This window comes from Talpa europaea (genome assembly GCF_964194135.1).
Source record: "Talpa europaea genome assembly, chromosome: 14".
In the NCBI taxonomy this organism is placed as follows: domain Eukaryota; kingdom Metazoa; phylum Chordata; class Mammalia; order Eulipotyphla; family Talpidae; genus Talpa; species Talpa europaea.
The window spans coordinates 39,282,138-39,300,470 of record NC_140082.1 but is presented as its reverse complement, the minus strand read 5'-3'; positions in this window follow the sequence as shown (position 1 = coordinate 39,300,470).

Here is an 18,333-nt window from a genome sequence, read left to right as displayed (position 1 = left end):
GTGATTTGTTAGGGAAGCCCCAGGAGATGCATGTTGGGTCATAGGAAGGTACTAAGAAACACAGAATGTGGTCCATGATAACTTGATAGAAAAAAAAAAAAAAAGTGCTCTACAGTGGGAGGGAAATCCCTGATACTGTGGGAAGAGATGGGGTTGCAGACCGTGTAGCTACCTAGCGGAATAATTCCACACTGAAGTCTTGACAAGCACAATGACAGTTCCAGCCTCTGCTCTGGGGAGATATAGCTGGCTTGGGGGTGCCTGGTCCAGGTGGAAGGCCCACTATGGGCAGGGGGACAGCCAGGCCCAGGAGCCCAGTTGCAATGAAGCTAAGATGAGGGAATGGGACAGCATGAAGTGGACCTGACAAGATTTGCACCCAAGTTGGATACAGTTGTGAGAAAGAAAGATGAAGATTTTTTGACCCGAACAGCTAAAAATAGAATTGCTATTTGCTGGGAGATTGGAATTGTTTCTTCAGAACTAAGTCAAATGCTTTGGAAAAACTGGACAAAAGCCACGGCTAAAAGCAATAGCTGTTAGATTTCTCTGGATGAGACCTAGCATCTGTAGACAGCGGCTCATAGCCCATGCGGCCTGCTGCCTGCTTCTGTAAATAAAGTTTCCTTGGAACATGGTTGCATCACTAATCTGGATAACAATGGCAGAGTTGAGCAGAATGACAGAGAATGCATGGCCTCAGAGACCAAAATATTTACTATCTAGGCCTTTATAGGAAAAATGTGCTAATTCCTGAACTAGAAAATGATGAGACTGGGGAATATGCCTTCAGCTATCTTGGATGTACTTTAAGTTATCATTCCACCTAAAGAAGTGGACTTCATAAATTTGACATGATGTGCAATTGATTCTTGACTTCAACCAGCTGCTTGACCCAATCCTTTTGGGCCCATGGCTGGTGGGTGAGCTTTCTAGCCCTTGAGAGGATGGGGCTCCTGGATGCCACCACTGGCTGGGGCTCCTGAATGCCCTGCCCACAGCAGCTCCTAGAAGCTGAGGATGTGTTCGGAAATCTGGATGCTGGGCCAGCCGGCTGATCTCCACACCTGCTACAGTGTGCCCTGGGTGCTGCTACAAGATTCAGACCTGATTCACAACATAGCACTTTCCCTTTTGGCTTCCCTCAAGCTAATTCTTGGTTTTGCCATGAGAGAATGCATGTGGCATGCAGCCTGACTGCTGTGCATAGCTCCCTTCCCAGCATCTCCTCACCCGATGGTCACATAATGTTCGGTCAGAGATGCACCATCATCATTAGGGAAGCTCATGAGTGTTAGTTTCTCGCAGAAACAAACCCCTTGACACATACATAGAAGTGCACCAGAGAAGCCTTATTCAGGATTGGCTGGCACAATTGAGAAACCCCACAATGTGATGTCTGCAGGTGATCCCCAGGAGGCCGGCAGTGTGACTCAGTCCCAGTCCAAAAGTTGGAGAACCTGGGGAAGGTAAATGAGGACAGCACAGGAGAGAGGTCCCAGCTCAGGTGGAGAGAATTCTCCCTTCCTCTACCTTGTTGTCCATTTGAGCCCTCAAGGGATTGGCTGATACCCATTCGCAGTGTCTTTCCTCAATCTACCAATTGGTGACAGTATCTTGCCTGAATCTACCAATCCAAATGCCAGAAATACACCCCACAGACACACCCAGAAATAATGTTCATCCAGCTGTGTGGGAGCCCCTCACCCAGTCAAAATGGCTCATCAAATTAACCACCATGCTTGATGAGGACAGGTTCTCTCCCAGACCTTCCCTGAGGCCTGGCACTGCACTGTCACTACCCAGCAACACTTGCAGCCCTGCTGCCCCCCACAGCGGTGCAGGTGCCAAGGCCATACCTGCACTTCCTGTGTCTATGCAGCTGGAGTCACCCTGGACCCACAGCTTACCCACAGGAGGCCAAGCTCCTGGGAACAGGGCTGAGAGGCTCATTTGCATGTCCAGCATGTAGCCCAGCACTCATCCAGGAGAGCAGCTGGTCAGTCACTGGACACACTCAAATAGCAGTTTATGCTTTTTGTTTCCTGAGATCAGCGAAATAGCTGTTATGCTGATGATATGCCCATGTAGGGAGAGCTACCGGGTGGAGATGGACACACAGAGAAACAAATGACAGAGAAGAAAGGATTACTCTCCCCCATACCTGAGTAAATATGCAGTTCAACACCCCCAGTTGAGTTGAGGCAAAGGGCCAGACCCGAAGCAGAGAAGGGTGGACCTGAACAAAAGGCAGAAGGTTGAGTCAGACAGGCAAAGCCGTGGGGCCATATAACCATCAGAATAAACAACAGCAAGAAGCGACCCTGTGTGAGCCGAATGAAGACAATGACAGACATGTGGGGGTCACCCAGCGGGCAGAGGAAGCCTGCATGAGCCAGGACTTTGGAACTGCCCTTCTCTGTCCAAAAGCCCTTAGCTTCCTACCCACAGGAGGCATCACAGGAGGTATCAGGGACTCAATCATTTTCTTTAAAGGATGCCTGTGTCACTCCACACACCTGGATTCCAAAGACAGAAAGCCAGCTTATGCCTCACTGACCTTCCAGTCCCCCCAACCTCTGCTGGGGTACACTGCCCCTGAGTGATGGGACTTGGGCCTCAGGTGTCCAACACGGCAGCAGTATGGGTCCTGTTTCTGCAAGGAGCCCCGTGATTGGCAGAACTCCCAAGTATCTGATGTATCAGGTCAATTAGAAAATACCAGACTTCAAATCCACACAGGGAAAATGTAATTACTTTTTGAAAGAGAGAACAGACGTTTGTCCTGGGGCAGAGAGAATGAGCAATAACTACACGATTCATATTGGATTCTAAGTTACTGGGCAGCATCAGAACAGGGCCGGTGCCCAGTTCCACACTGGCACCAATAACTGAAATCACTACCCAGGGGAGGCCTGCAGCTCCAGGGATTTAACCCACAAGATGCTCCTTCTCCACTGAAAACCACAAATGGAGTGGAGGCTTGTTTGGCAGCCCCTGACCATCCCCAGAATCTACCTGCCTGGTGAGCTCTAAGAAGGAAACAGCATGGTAGCCACCTTCCTTCATACGGGCAAACCACGGATGGGCGGGGTGTTTAGAAAACTCTCCTCTGAATCTGCTGTCATAACAGAGCAGTCAGTCACCACTGTGCCAACAGGGGTGCCCCAGTCCAAGGTGAGCTGCTGGCAAGAGTTAAGTGGGTGCTCAGAGAAATCATAAACAGAACTTAGGTTGTGAGTCCTACAGAGATCTTGTCTCCACTCCAGCTGCCATGTGGCCGAGGTACATCTGCATGACAGCCTGCCCTCTGCCTGTGAGATGTCCTGCAGAGCTGAGCCTATCCCACCTTGTCAAGATGACCAGCTGCTTTACCTTTTGGCCTACATCCTTAGCTCCCTCCTGGGGAGGAGCTGTTCCTGAGAGCACCCTCCAGTGAACATTCCGAGCAAAGTCAGAGGTCTGCAGTTCACCCTCCACACTCACTGACACTCTACCCTCACCCCACAAGAGGCTGGTTACTAGGATAGCTGGTGAGGAGGTGGGACCCTTGCAAAGGCATAAGCAGTGCATAAGAGAAGGAAACAAGGAAGAGAGAAACCCAGGGGCAGCAATTTCAAGGACCTGAGCTGTCCTGGGCCTGCAAAGGCAAGAGAAAGGGCAAAGAGAGACAGAGACAAAAACATATAGAGACAGAGAGACGTGAGACATAATGAATATCTCCTCCACGTCCCTGACCCCGCTGATCTCCTGTCATTGCTCCATCCAGAAGTCAGAGGAGGCAGGAGCCATCACCCTTGAGGAAGCCCAGAGGTGGAGGGTTCCGGTTGGGCCAGTGCAGAATGGCCAGTACGGGAAAGTGCACTCTGATTCTGAAAATGGTGAAGAATAATGTTGGTAGCACGACAGTTGGAACAAAGCAGCTATCCCAGGTTCCATTTGAGAAGGGACCCTCCTGGGACCATTGTCACTGTCAGTGACCTGGAAAGGAAGACACAGAGGGAGAAAGGAAGAACATAGATGGGGAGGCCTCCCTGGTGGCGCAAGGGGTTAAACGTCAGCACTATGAAGCCACTGTAGCGCATTGGATCCCGGGCCAGGGAGGTGACCCCCTTGGCACAGCAGACCTCGCCTGTCTCTCCTGCTGCTCCCCTCAGCAGTGTGTTTAAGCACATATGCCTGCTCTGCTCCCTGCTCTGTCTCTGGTGAATCTTCTCACACCCTCCCGTCTCCCTCCTGTGTCTCTGGCCTGCACCCCAGCTCTTGTATGCATAAATAAATAAATCTTAAAAAAAAAAAAGGAAGAACATAGATGGAGGGAGGAAGCAACACAGGGAGAGAGGAGGAAACAGAAGGTGAGATCCTCAGGGCCCACCAGACCCCAGGTTTCCTGGTTTTCGAGGTGGCTGGGGATGCCCTCCACCCCCATCCACCATTCCTTCCCCGCCACCAACCTGGCAACTTCCACTCCCAGCTCAGGATCTGACCTCTTTGGAAAGACTTGATAACAACCATCGTTAAACAGAGAAAGAGGAGAAAAATGGAAGCATAGATTTTTTCCCCAAATTTGAAAACCTCATCAGTACCCAAACTTGGAATAGAAAGATTCTCAGATTTTAGGCCCTTGATGTCCCTTTCTGTCTTAATATTCACAGATCAATTAACAGACGCCTCAGGGGGTGACTACAGGAAAGAGAGAGCATCACAAATCCTTCCAAATATGATTTGAATTTTACATCCAGAATCTAAATGTACATGAATGGTAGGTTTTAAGTGAATTCTTTTTAATTAAGATTTTTTAAGTACCTGAAATACATCAGTAACTTTTAAATTTTACCCCTAAGAACACATTTGACATTGCAGTTTGGATTGTGTGATTTATGAATACAATTAACATAGTCATTCAGAGGCACTTTCAATTATTGATATTTTACTCATTCATTTAACTTACATTCTAGGCTCTGAAAAGTGTCTATGAGTAGGTGGGGTTATGTGATTAAGGCCTGGTTAGACACTGGTTAAAAAGGTAATTTAAAATAGCAGCTAGCCTAAGAAAAATTCTTTTTGGTATGCTAAGATACAAAAACAAAATTGACAAAATAATAACTTCATTTTTGCAAAAAAAAAAAAAAGTGTCAGGGTGTGTGTGTGTCTTTTAAATAATGGCCATTCAATTGGGTATAAAGTGGTGTCTATTACTTTTATAATTTAAAATTTTTTTCTTGTAGAACAAACTGAGGCCAATTTAGCAAAAGGAAGGAAATAATAAAGATCAGAGTAAGAAAGCAGTAGGAAAGGGTAACAAAACTAAGAATTGGTTCCTTGGAAAGATTAAAATACAATATGATCCAGCAATCCCACTGCTGGGTATTTACCTGAAGGAAATGAAATCACTATCTTGAAGAGATATTTGCAGCCCATGTTCATTGGAGCTTTAGTTATAATAGCCAAGACTTGGAAAGAACCGAAGTGTCCATCAACAGACAAATGAATAAAGAAAAACATGACTTTTCAGCTGACAACAGATTGCATGCCCTGCAGTTGTCCCAATAGGCCATGTCACATAGGATGGGGGTGCAGGAAGCTGTGTCACCCAGGTTTGTGCAATTATACTCTATGACCTTCACACAACAATGAAATGCATTTCTCAGAGCATATACTCATTGTTATATGGTGCATGACTATAAATGCAATAGAATATTATTCAGCCATAAAAAGAAGGAAATCCTTCTACTTATAACAAAGGTGGACCTTGAAACTTGCTAAGAGGAATAAGTCACACAGAGAAAAACAAATACTCTTTGATCTCACTTATGTTGAATGGAAAATGAAAATGGCCAAATCTATTTTGCGATTATCATTGGCAGAAGTAGGGTCAGGGAAAAGAATTGGATGAAGTTGATCAAAATGGACAAGCTTCCAGTTATAAGATAAATAAGCCCTGAGAATGTAACATACAACAGGATGACTAGAACCAGCACTGTTCTGTGGAATATTTGAAAGTTGTAAGATACTAAATCCTAAGAGTTCTCATCACAAGGGGGAAAAACAGGGTTTTTGGGTAAGTAACGTGATAGATGTTAAATAAATTTATTGGGAAATTATTTCACAATATAAGTCACTATGCTATGCACTTTAATTTTTTTTTTTTAGAGGCATGTTTTTTCTTTATTTGTTTGCTTGTTTGTTTTTGTTTTGTTTATACATGCACTGGGTACAGTCAGAGGTGCGGGAGGGTGAGAGAATTCACCAGAGCCAGAGCGGGGAGCAGAGCAGGCAGAAGGACCGAAGTACACTGCTGAGGGGAGCAGCGGGCGGCAGGAGAGGTCTGTGCACCATGTGGGACCCTCCTCCGGTGGCCGGGGAGCAGCCGGTGATTGAACCGGCGCCGCAGAGGCCGCGGGCAGCTTCGCAACCCAGTGCTCTACCGCTGCGCCACTGGGGAGGCCCTATGCTTCGCACTTTAAACCTGCACAGATTTGTTAAATATTAATTACTAATATTACTTCTCAAGAAAACTGAAAAAGTAAATATCTGAAAAAAATACTAAAATAAAAACTAATCAGGGGCCTCTCTGGTGGCACAAGGAGTTAAATGCAACCTATGAAGCTATTCGCAGCCACTGCAGCATGAGTTCGATCCCTGGCCAGGGAGATACACACATGGCACAGCAGACCTCTCCTCACTAACCTGCTGCTCCCATCAGCAGTATATTTCAGTGGATCCTCCTGTTCTGTTCCCCACTCTGTCTCTGGCGAATCCTCTCGCCCCCCCCCCCATGCCTTTGGCCTGTACCCAGTTCTTGTATGCATAAAAAATAAATCTTTGAAAACTTAAATAAGGGACCAGGAAAATGAATAACTATAAGAAAGTGAAAATCAAAATCAACAAAAAACTATGAACCAGAGACACTTTTGGGGGGGTGGGGGGCGGTAGGGGAGGGATTGGCGTCAGAATGGGGGGGTTGCAATTGTGTGGGGAATATAAAAATAAAATTTATTATTAAAAAAATAAATCTTTAAAGAAAATCACCTGAAAAATCTAAAATATTTGTCATTTATTTTAGATTACAATAGTATATAAAAATGCTAATTGTATACACAAAGTGATTCCACTAAATATAATTTCTCAGAAGTTATGAAGTATTTATTTGCTGTCCAGATCTTTGCCTAAGCTTTTACAACATTTTATAAACAAAATGGTATTATATTATGCTTAGTGTTTGGCAACATTTTTCTTACTTAGGATATCACAAACATTTCTCCATATTAGTTTATACAAATCTATTTCATTCTTTTGGAAAGCTATATAATATTCTATTATTCAGATAGCACTTAATTATGCTTACTGATAGAAATTTAACTCTGAAAGTAATTTTTCTCTCACAAGTAATGCTTCCATGGACTTGCAAACAAGTCAGTTCAGATGTATTTATGTTTTTTTCTAGAAATATCATTGCCAAGTGTTGCCATTTAAAAACTCTTGGCTAGGGCCTCCCTGGTGGCGCAGGCATTAAAGACACAGTGCTATCAAGCTACTGCCAGCCACTACAGCACGAATTAGATCCCCACTGGCCAGGGAGCTACCCACATGGCACAGCAGACCTCTCCTGCCTTGCCCGCTCCTCCCCTTAGCAGTATATTTCAGTAGATCTGCCTGTTCTGCTCCCCACTCTGTCTCTGGTGAATCCTCTCACCTCTGGTCTACACCCCAGTTTTTGTATGCATAAATAAATAAATCTTAAAAAAAACTCCTTGGACTCAGTTTACCTCCCCAATAATTCTGTGTAACAGAGGACACAGATATCACTGACATCTGTAATAAATGCCCCTTTGCAGGGCAGCCCTGCTGGGCACGGCTGTGCATTTTGCCTGCGATCTGGGAGACCCTGGCAACAAGTCTGGGTCACAATGCCTCCAGCAGGGCAGCCTGGCACCGTCTCCTTGTGTGGGGAGCGGTGCATAGAGGGCAGCTTCGATCACATGCCTGTTGAGTCTCTGCTGCCTTGAGGAACATCCCATGGGATGACACTGGTCATGCCTGAGCCTAGACTCAGAATAGGATGTGCCACAAGCCCTGAGGGAAACGGGACTATTTGGGGGATGCAGAGTTGTGATCATTTGAGTGCTAATTTATAGTCTTTTTCAATTCCAGATAAGAACATTTCTTTTACCACAGGCTTATTGGATATAATCAATTTTTAAATTTTTACTAATCTGATAGACAAAAGACCATTGTACCAATCATTGCTTTAATTTTATTTCCTGGACAACTCATGAGCTATATCCTATTTCCATGTGTATGTTGAGTTTTTCATTTCTTCTGTCAGTTGCCTCTTTATATACCTTTTCTATTTCTCTATTGGTTTCTTTTTTAAAAAAAATTAAATTTTTCCCCTAAAACAGCAAGAACTCTGGGCCTCCCCGGTGGCGCAGCGGTTGAGCGCTGGGTTGCGAAGCTGCCTCTGCAGCCTCTGCAGCCTCTGCAGCGTCGGTTCCATCCCCGGCTGCTCCCCGGCCACGGGAGGAGGGTCCCACATGGTGCGCAGACCTCTCCTGCCGCCCGCTGCTCCCCTCAGCAGTGTACTTCGGTCCTTCTGCCTGCTCTGCTCCCCGCTCTGGCTCTGGTGAATTCTCTCACCCTCCCGCGCTTCTGACTGTACCCAGTGCTTGTATAAATAAACAAAAATAAATCTCTAAAAAAAAAAAAAAAAAAAAAAAGCAAGAACTCAATTTTTCTTTCTACACCACTGTTTTATCCACAGAGATAAAATGGGAGAATAAAATTTTTTTTCCGGAAATTAAGCTCATCAAATCTTTATTTTGCATTCAATTATCCGGATAGTACAAGGGAAATTTATAACAAATTATCTACATAATTTCTTTACTTTGCCCTTTCAGCCAAGAAAATTTAGATTATTCCATTGTACTTTAACTGAAGAATTTAAAAATAAAAAAATCACTCCACTTTGTCCTTAGAAAACCAAAATTTAACACATAAATTAATTCCGCCTCTTCTGTTTTCAGTAGGAGTTTCTGACAAAGCCTTTCTTAGTGTTTTTACCTAAGATCTTCAAGGCTTTGGACTTGTTCTTTTTGGCCAGTGTGAGCTCAATCAAGTTAGTGAAGAAAAACTGGTTCTTAATTTAGGTCTCTAGAATAGCCTCCCCCAGGCCAGCATCTCATCCTGCAAGAGAAAGGGAAAGATCCTGAAGAGGAGCTGGGCCAGGCCTGGAGAGCACACTGGGACTTCAGTGAAGAGTAAAAAAGCAAGAAGACACACTATTCTGATAAGAAGGATAATTAAAAAAAAAAAAGATTCAATCATTGCTTACACAGGTCACAATTCTCCCTACAGATGTGAAAAAGAAATCAGGTTAAAATAAATTTCTAGAAAAGTAACTGCATGTAAAATCAATTTTTAAAATTCAATAGCATGCCTATATATTAGCAGTAATAACTAAATAGAAAGTATGGAGAGAGGACAAAAGTGAGGGAGTGTGGGCACATGCGAGTGTGCTATTCTTGATAGGGGTTAAAATACAAAATTTTGAAATTTTTATTTCTTTTAAAGATTTACTTAGGGCCTCCCTGGTGACGCAAGGGGTTAAGCACTGCACTATGAAGCAATCTGCAGTCTCTGCAGTGTGAGTTCCATCCCCGGTGGCCAGGGAGCAACCCACATGGCACAGCAGACCTCTCCTAACTCGCCCGCTGCTCCCCTCAGCAGTGTATTTGTCAGTCTGCCTGTTCTGTTCCCCACTCTGTCTCTTGTGAATCCTCTCACCACCCCCACTGCCCGCACCTCTGGCCTGTACCTACCCCAGCTCTCATATGCATAAATAAATAAATAAAGATTTATTAATGCATGCAAAAACTGGGGTACAGCCAGAGTTGCTGGTGGTGAGAGGATTCATTAGAGACACAGTGGGGACTAGAACAGGCAGACTTACTGAAATACACTGCTGAGGGGAGCAGAGGGCAAGTCAAGAGAGGTCTGCTGTGCCATGTGGGTAGCTCCCTGGCCGAGGATTGAACTCATGCTGCAGTGGCTGCAGATAGCTCCATAGGTTGTGTCTTAACCCCTTGTGCCACCAGGGAGGTCCACATTTGAAATTTTTATTTTTATTTTTTTTTAAAGATTTATTTATTTATACAAGCACTGGGTACAGTCAGAAGAACGGGAGGGTGAAAGAATTCACCAGAGCCAGAGCAGGGAGCAGAGCAGGCAGAAGGACCGAAATACACTGCTGAGGGGAGCAGCGGGCAGCAGGAGAGGTCTGCGCACCATGTGGGACCCTCGCCCAGTGGCCGGGGATCGAACCGGCGCTGCAGAGGCTGTGGGCAGCCTTGCAACCCAGCACTCAACCGCTGCGCCACCAGGGGAGGCCCTATTTTTTTTTTTCAAGTTTTATTTTTTTAATTTTTATACAAGAGCTGGGGTATAGGCCAGAAGTGTGAGACGATGAGACGATTCACCAGAGATAGAGCAGGGAACAGAACAGGCAGATGGACCAAAATACACTGCTGAAGAGAGCAGCAGGCAGACAAGTGAGGTTTGCCACACCATGTGGGATTCTCCCTGGCAGGCCGGGAATTGAACCGGCGCTACAGAGGCTGCAGACAGCTTCACAGCACTGCACTCAACCCTCTGTGCCACCGGGGAGGCCCACATTTGAAATTTTTAAAGAAAAGTGTGAATAGCATATTAACAGAAACTACAAAGTGTTTTTATGAGATAAGGAACGGCCTCTGTTTCCAATAACTCCTACTGGACTAACACGCCACAGGAAGCAGCTACAACATTCAGACGCGGTGCACAGGCCGCAGCCCGAAGGACCCGAGGCAGGAGAGTGGCGACACGAGGGATCCACACCAGAAAAGAACCTGGTCTGAGTCAGGCCCCCTTTCTGTAGCTTTCAGACATCGCCAGACACAGTGAAGTGGCGTGTGGGCCAAGGGTGCAAGTGGGAACCCCTTTCCTTAGAACCTGGAAAACTGGGCAGCAAATGAGAGAAGAACTAAGCAGAGCTTGGCTGTGCCACCCAACTGAGACAGTCGCCTGCCACCACCAAGAAATGACACCCACAGAGTCCTCACAATTTAACTTTTGAATATCCAGGATGTGCAAAATTACCTTACATATAAGTAAGCAAACCCAGGGGAAAAAAGTATTACTCCAGAAAAAAGAAAATAAAGACATAAATCCCGAGGGAACTCAGATGTCCGAACAACAGGCAAAGATTTTTAAGTAGATATGATGACTATCCTCCATGAAATAGAACAAAATATACTCACAGAGAAATAGGAAAGAGAAAAAAGAACCAAGAGAAAATATCTAGAACCAAGAAAATCTAATATATGAAATAAAAAGTTCACTGGATGGATTTAATAGCCAAATGGAGAAGACAGAAGAAAAAAATAAGTAAACTTGAAGGTCAATAAATAGAAAGAGGGGGGCCTCCCTGGTGGCGCAGGCAGTTGAGCGCTGCACTGTGAAGCTGTCCGCAGCCTCTGCGGGTTCGATCCCGGTCGGCCAGGGAGCAACGCACATGGCACAGCCAACCTCTCCTGTCTCTCCTGCTGCTCCCCTCAGCATGTATTTCAGTCAGTCTGCCTGTTCTGTTCCCCACTCTGTCTCTGGTGAATCCTCTCACCCTTCCACACCTCTGGCCTGTACCCCGGTGCTTTTATGCATAGATAAATAAATCTTTAAAAAAAAAAGGAATAGAAATACATAATGAGAACAGAGAGCATAAAGATTAGTGTGTTTGTGTTTGTATAAAGGTCGAAGCCCAAGGAAACCTATTAGGTGAGCAAACAGTTTTACGTGTGTATGATTGAAGTCCTTGAAGTGTAACAGGGTGCTCCCTGGGAAAAGAGGAGGTTCCAGGTTCCCAGCCCCACCAAAGCAAGGATGGAGCTGAACAAGGAGGAAGAGAAGCAGGAAGGAAGGAAGGAAGCAGGATGGAGCCAGAAGGAGACCTGGAGGAGGCACATGGAGCCGAGAGACACGTGGAGAAGTTGCACTGGCTTCTTGGTCTTAGACAGGTTGGAACAGATGTGGGTGAGAGACCTGTGGGGAGCTTAACAATGGCAGCTTTTATCTTGATTTTGATTTTGTTCCTTCTGTCCCAGACGTGCTATGTTCCCACAAAAAGGTGCTTTAGACTTGCAGCAAACTTTTGGGCCTCAGCAGTTCTGCTTTGGGCCAATCTATAAGTAGATGGGTAACTTCAGGTGCTTGATTTAAAACTTTATTCTTTTTCTTGTCTTTATTGCACACAAATTGTATTAAAGTTCCTTTCCATTAAAGGTCTTATGCACTAGACTATGTTTTGTCTTGATGTGGTGGATGGCAGAAACTATGTAGAGTGGGAAGGTTTGAGGGTCCTGGGGTGCCTCTCACTCCGCCCTATAACAGAAAGAGAGGAGAAAGAGGGACAGAATAATTATCAGAAGAAATACTGGCTGGAATTTTCCATCTTATGAAAGACATAAATGTATAGCCTCAAGATACTCAGTGAATAGGGAGCTAGAAAAACACAAAGAAGGCCACACTAGAGCACATCATGGTCAAACTGCAAAAACCAACTGTGAAGAAAAATCTTGAAAGTAACAAGAGCAACACAGCACATTAAGTGTGGGGAACAATTCAATTACTGGCTGATGTTTTGTGAGAGATGAATGAGACCAGAAGAGAAAGCAATAGTCTCCAAGTGATGAAACAAAAAAGGGAAGCTGTCAACCCAGAATTCTCTCTAGTGAAAATATCTTTCAAGAATCAAGGCAAAAGGGAGTCTATTTTTGCAAAAATGCAGCTGGGAACTTCCAGTTTCCAGTTCTGTTTCAAGTTCACTACTCCATCCTAACAAGTAAAAAGCTGAACAGATTGAAAAATCAACAACTCTGCTTAGATCCACACAAGGGGAGGTCACAGGGCAGACGTTGCCTCAAGATCAGAGAGACCCAGGGGCAGTGGTGCAGTCACTTTGAAAGACGGAGTGGTGATTTCTTACAAAACAAAACATACTTTTTTTTTTTAAAGATTTATTTATTCATTTATACAAGAACCGGGGTACAGGCCAGATGCGCGGGAGGGTAAGAGGATTCACCAGAGACAGAGCGGGGAACAGAACAGGCAGACTGATGAAATACACTGCTGAGGGGAGCAGTGGGCGAGACAGGAGAGGTCTGCTGCTCCATGTGGGACCATCCCCGGCCGGCTGGGATCGAACCAGCGCTGCAGAGACTGCAGACAGCTTCACAGCACAGCACTAACCGCCTGCACCACCAGGGGAGGCACACAAAACATACTCTTAATGTGCAATCCAGCAGTCACACTCCAAAAGAGCTGAAAACTTAAGTCCACACTTAAGTCCAGTAACTGGCACCTATGCATTCTTAGCCACTTTGTTATATAATTGCCAAAGCTTGGAAGCAACCAAGTTGGTCTTCAGTAGGTGAACAGCACATCCAGACAGTGGAATATTATTCAATGCTAAAAAGAAATGAGTTATCAAACCATGAAAAGACATGTTGGAACCAAATGCATATTACCAAGTGAAAGAAGTTAATCTGAAAGGGCTACATGCTATTTGAATACAAACGACATGACATTAAGAAAAGGTAAAATATGGAGACAGTAAAATGCTCAGTAGTTGTAAAGGGTCAGGAGAGGGGAGGGATGAATAGAAGAAACAGCATTTAGGGCAGTGAAAATACTCTGTATGATAATATAATGATGGATACGTGTCATTATATATTTGTCCAAACCCATAGACTATACCACACCAGAAGTGAACCCTATCCTAGAATTCTAATCTTAAACTATGCATTCTGGATTGATAATGTGTCAAGGTTTATCCTTGATGGAAAAAAAAGTAGCATTCTGTTGTGTGATGTTGATAATGGGAGAAGCTATGCATGTGTGGGGCAGGCAGTATATGGGAAATCTCTGTACATGCCTCTTAACTTTATTAAAAAATCTAAAACTACCCTAAAAATAAAGTCTTAAAAAAGAGAATGAGAACAAAAATACCTCCTCATATAACATAGAAGAATTTATCATCAACAAACTGACCCTATAAGAAAAGAGAAAATAATTCTGGAGAATAAAATGGAAACTTGGATCATCAAAAATAAAGTCAGATCATACAAATGGCTTTGCTTTTAATTTCTCTATACTACATGTGACTATTTAAAGCAGTAGTTACTGAGGATATGTGAATTATGTAATTTATTGAAAAACACCACTTATAATAGCAAATAAGGCAAAGTTATATAGTATATAACTTACATAGTTACATAGTACAGAAGTTAATCTCTACTCTCTTTAGCCCTAATCTGCTATTTGCCTGGACTGTATATGATCATAAATTGGTTTCATTAGTAAAACAAATAAAATGTGTTGTTAGACTTCATTGCTAATATCTAAATATTTACTTTACAAATATAGGTAAATAGTCTACATGTAACTTGAAGGATAAATCTTCTTAGGTTCTTTCCATGTTGAATGTTGGTTGTAGAGTAACTGTATATTTATTACTGCAAGAGAAAAATTTTGCAGTAATTAATGATGGCAGTGAAAGCAGTTGATTTTATGAAGAAAAACAATGATTAAGGATTTCCAAATAGCTAAATAAAGGAAAGGCTGAAAGTGAATATTAATATTAAGAGACTGCATTAGCTAGATAAATTTAGGAAAACATTATGTCTTTTTTGAACCAAATAATGTTCCTAAAACTTTATGTAATTACAGAAGCACAATACTGAGAATTAGATTATGTAATTATTCTAGTTGTCATAGAATTGTTGGGCATGCTAGACTCATTACATTGAACAAAATAATCTTTAAAATGTGCATTTAATTTTCAGTTACCTAATTTCATTTAAACAATGAGATCTTTGAGAAAAATGATGGGAATCTTGTGAAGATAAATGTAAAGTATATTGTTACCTGTGTCACTTCAAAATTTCTCTAGGAAGAAAAGCTCTAGTTGATAAATACATTAAAAACATGAAAAATATTTTAGGGCCTCCCCCGTGGCGCAGTGGTTGAGCGCTGGGTTGCGAAGCTGCCCGCGACTCTGCGGCGCCAGTTCGATCCCCATCTGCTCCGCGGCCACTGGAGGAGGGTCCCACATGGTGCGCAGACCTCTCCTGCCGCCCGCTGCTCCCCTCAGCAGTGTACTTCGGTCCTTCTGCCTGCTCTGCTCCCCGCTCTGGCTCTGGTGAATTCTCTCACCCTCCCGCGCTTCTGACTGTACCCAGTGCTTGTATAAACAAAACAAACAAACAAATAAATAAAACATGCCTCTATAAAAAAATAAAAATAAAAACAAAAAAACAAAAAAAACATGAAAAATATTTTACAGGAGAAAATTATATATCTCAAAACTATCTAGTTTTCTCAAAACTATCTAGTCAGCCCCTTTCAAAGTGAGAATACTACAAAAAATGCAGTCCTGTAACCCCAGGAGCAATCTAACAGCTGTCTGTCCTGAGAACTGATTTTTGCTTTATAATATCAAACAAAATTTTGATACTAACAGCTTAGTATAAAAATTGAACTATTTTTGACAAAATAAATTTTCTGACCAATGTAATATTTATGAGTGTGTTTTAGATACATATTTAGTTTTCTGAAATCAGTTTTGACCGTGACTTTGACCAAATATCTGTTTTAACACTTGTCTCTTATTTGACAAAATGTATGTGAAGCACCTCTTATAACTGAAAATGCTTTCATAATTTTTTATAAGACCATTATGGAGAAAAATTGTAAACTGATTTGAAAACCATCAAAGAAAACCTTTAAATAACCTTACACCAGTGAGAATGGCACATATTAAAAAAGCTAGCAACAACAAATCTTGGCAAGGATGTGGAGAAAAAGGAACTCTACTACACTGCTGGTGGGAATGCAAACTGGTCCAACCACTTTGGAAAGCTGTGTGGAGTTCCTACTAAACTACTGAAAATGGAGCTTCCATACAATGCAGCAATTGCACTCCTAGGAATCTACCCAAAGGACACAAAAACATTAATTCAAAGGGACACCTGCACCCCTGTGTTTATTGCAGCACTTTTTACAATAGGTAAGCTATGGAAACAACCCAAATGCCCAAAAATAGATGACTGGATCAAGAAAATGTGGTGTATATACTGGAATATTACTCAGCAATCAAAAAAGATAAACTCATGCCATTCAGAGCAACATGGATGGAGCTGGAAGGGATTATGCTCAGTGAAAGAGAAAAATATCAGATGGTCTCACTTGTAGGAGGAATGTAGTGGAAAGAAATAAGGGATCAGGAGAAAAATAATTATAATAAATTAAAAATCAAAATCAATAGGCAACTACAAATCAGAGATATTCTTCAGGGGAGGAGGAGGGTGAAGGATCAAAACCAGGGAGGGAAGAGCACAAGGGACTGTTGTGATGGGATATGGGTGAATTGGTGGTGAGAATTTCATGGGGACTACACCTAAGAGGAGAAAGCATACATTATATAAGAATGATGTAATACACACACACGCACACACACACACACACACACACAATACCTTAAAATAGAGAAATGCATTCATGTCTAGGAAGTTTTTAACTTAAGATCAGAAGATGTTATTTTTCCTCAAATTGATATGTAAGTCCAACGTGATTTTAGTCAAAATATGAAGAGGGATTTTTTTGTGAAATTTGAGGTGCTAATTATAAAATTTCTATGGAATGTCTAAGAACCAAGACTAGCTAGACACTCCCGTAGAACACCGTAGGTGACTTGCCTGATAATAAGACTTATAAAATTATAGTAATTAACCCAGAGTAGTGGTGTTGGTTCATGGATGGACCAATGAAACAGGAAAGAGAGCTCAGCTACAGACCTGCACATATTTATAAATCTGAATTTTTACAATTTTAAATATGAACACCTACTGCTGCATAGGATAAAAATATGAAATTATCTGAGTCATAACAATGTGTACATTTAATTGGCATAATAAAGACTATACCCTAAGGGAAGAGAAGATTTCTTCATATTAGCCCTTCACCTTACTTCACCTCCCACATAATTGGGAGGTTGATTTTTATTATAGTCAATTTACCCCTTGTGATTACCATCCCACAAGTAAATTCTCACATTCACAGTTTTGGAAGTCCTAATAACTATATTATTAAAATACTACAGTGAGCAGAATAGATTGTCTTCTGCCTCGTGTCATAAGTGAATGAAGTATTAGTAGAATTATACATTTATTTTGGCTAAACTTAGCAACAGGATCATGGAAGATTTTGAAGCTCAAGCAAGGTAAAACAGTCTTTTCTAAGAGGAGAAAAACTATCCCACAAAGCCTTATATATCCTACAAAACTGATGACTCATTACATCATTTCAAAAGTGTAAAGTCTCTGAAAAGGTGAATTTTATGAGACCTCAGGGCTTTTTTTTTAGTCTGTGACTCTACATCCTTTTTAAGCAACTTTCTCCATTTCTGTGTCCACCCTACATTTGCACAACTAGCCTCACTCTACAACACTCTTGTCTACACATCTCTCTGTTATTGTTTTCCTGGGAGGCATTTATATCTCTTCCCAATGTGTATTAAATTCCTCAAGCACAGACGATGGCCTCCCAGGCCTATTTTTAACTTAAAATTAACCCACACTTTTGCAGTGTTCAGGGTGACATGAGCAGTGGAATAGACTCTACAGAATTGTGAGAAAGCATTAGATTAGGAGGAAAGGATAAGTAGGAAGGGAAGGTAGATAGAGGGGCACATATAAGTAAAGAGGGGGGCACATTGTATGAAATCAGCTAGTGATATGACATTAAATGAAAAAACCAATTATAAAATAGCATTGTGATGTCACCCTATCTCGTGGGGAAAAAAAATATACACACACACATATACACACTCACATAGAGTATCACACTAAAGACATAGACCATAATGTTAGTGGTTACTTTTTGTGGTGTGTGATGTTTATTTTCTTTTTCTGTGTTTCTACTTGTAATTTCTAACTTTTCTAATGTGAACAAAAATTATTTTGTGGGTAAGAAAAAAGTACTTTTGAAAATAAAACTGGGGCCTCCCCGGAGGTGCAGCAGTTGAGCGCTGGTTTGCGAAGCTGCCCGCAGCCTCTGCAGCGCCGGTTCAATCCCCAGCTGCTCCCTGGCCACCAGAGGCCGGTTCCACATGGAGGCAGACCTCTCCTGCCACCCGCTGCTCCCCTCAGCAGTGTACTTCGGTCCTTCTGCCTGCTCTGCTCCCCGCTCTGGCTCTGGTGAATTCTCTCACCCTCCCGCGCTTCTGACTGTGCCCAGTGCTTG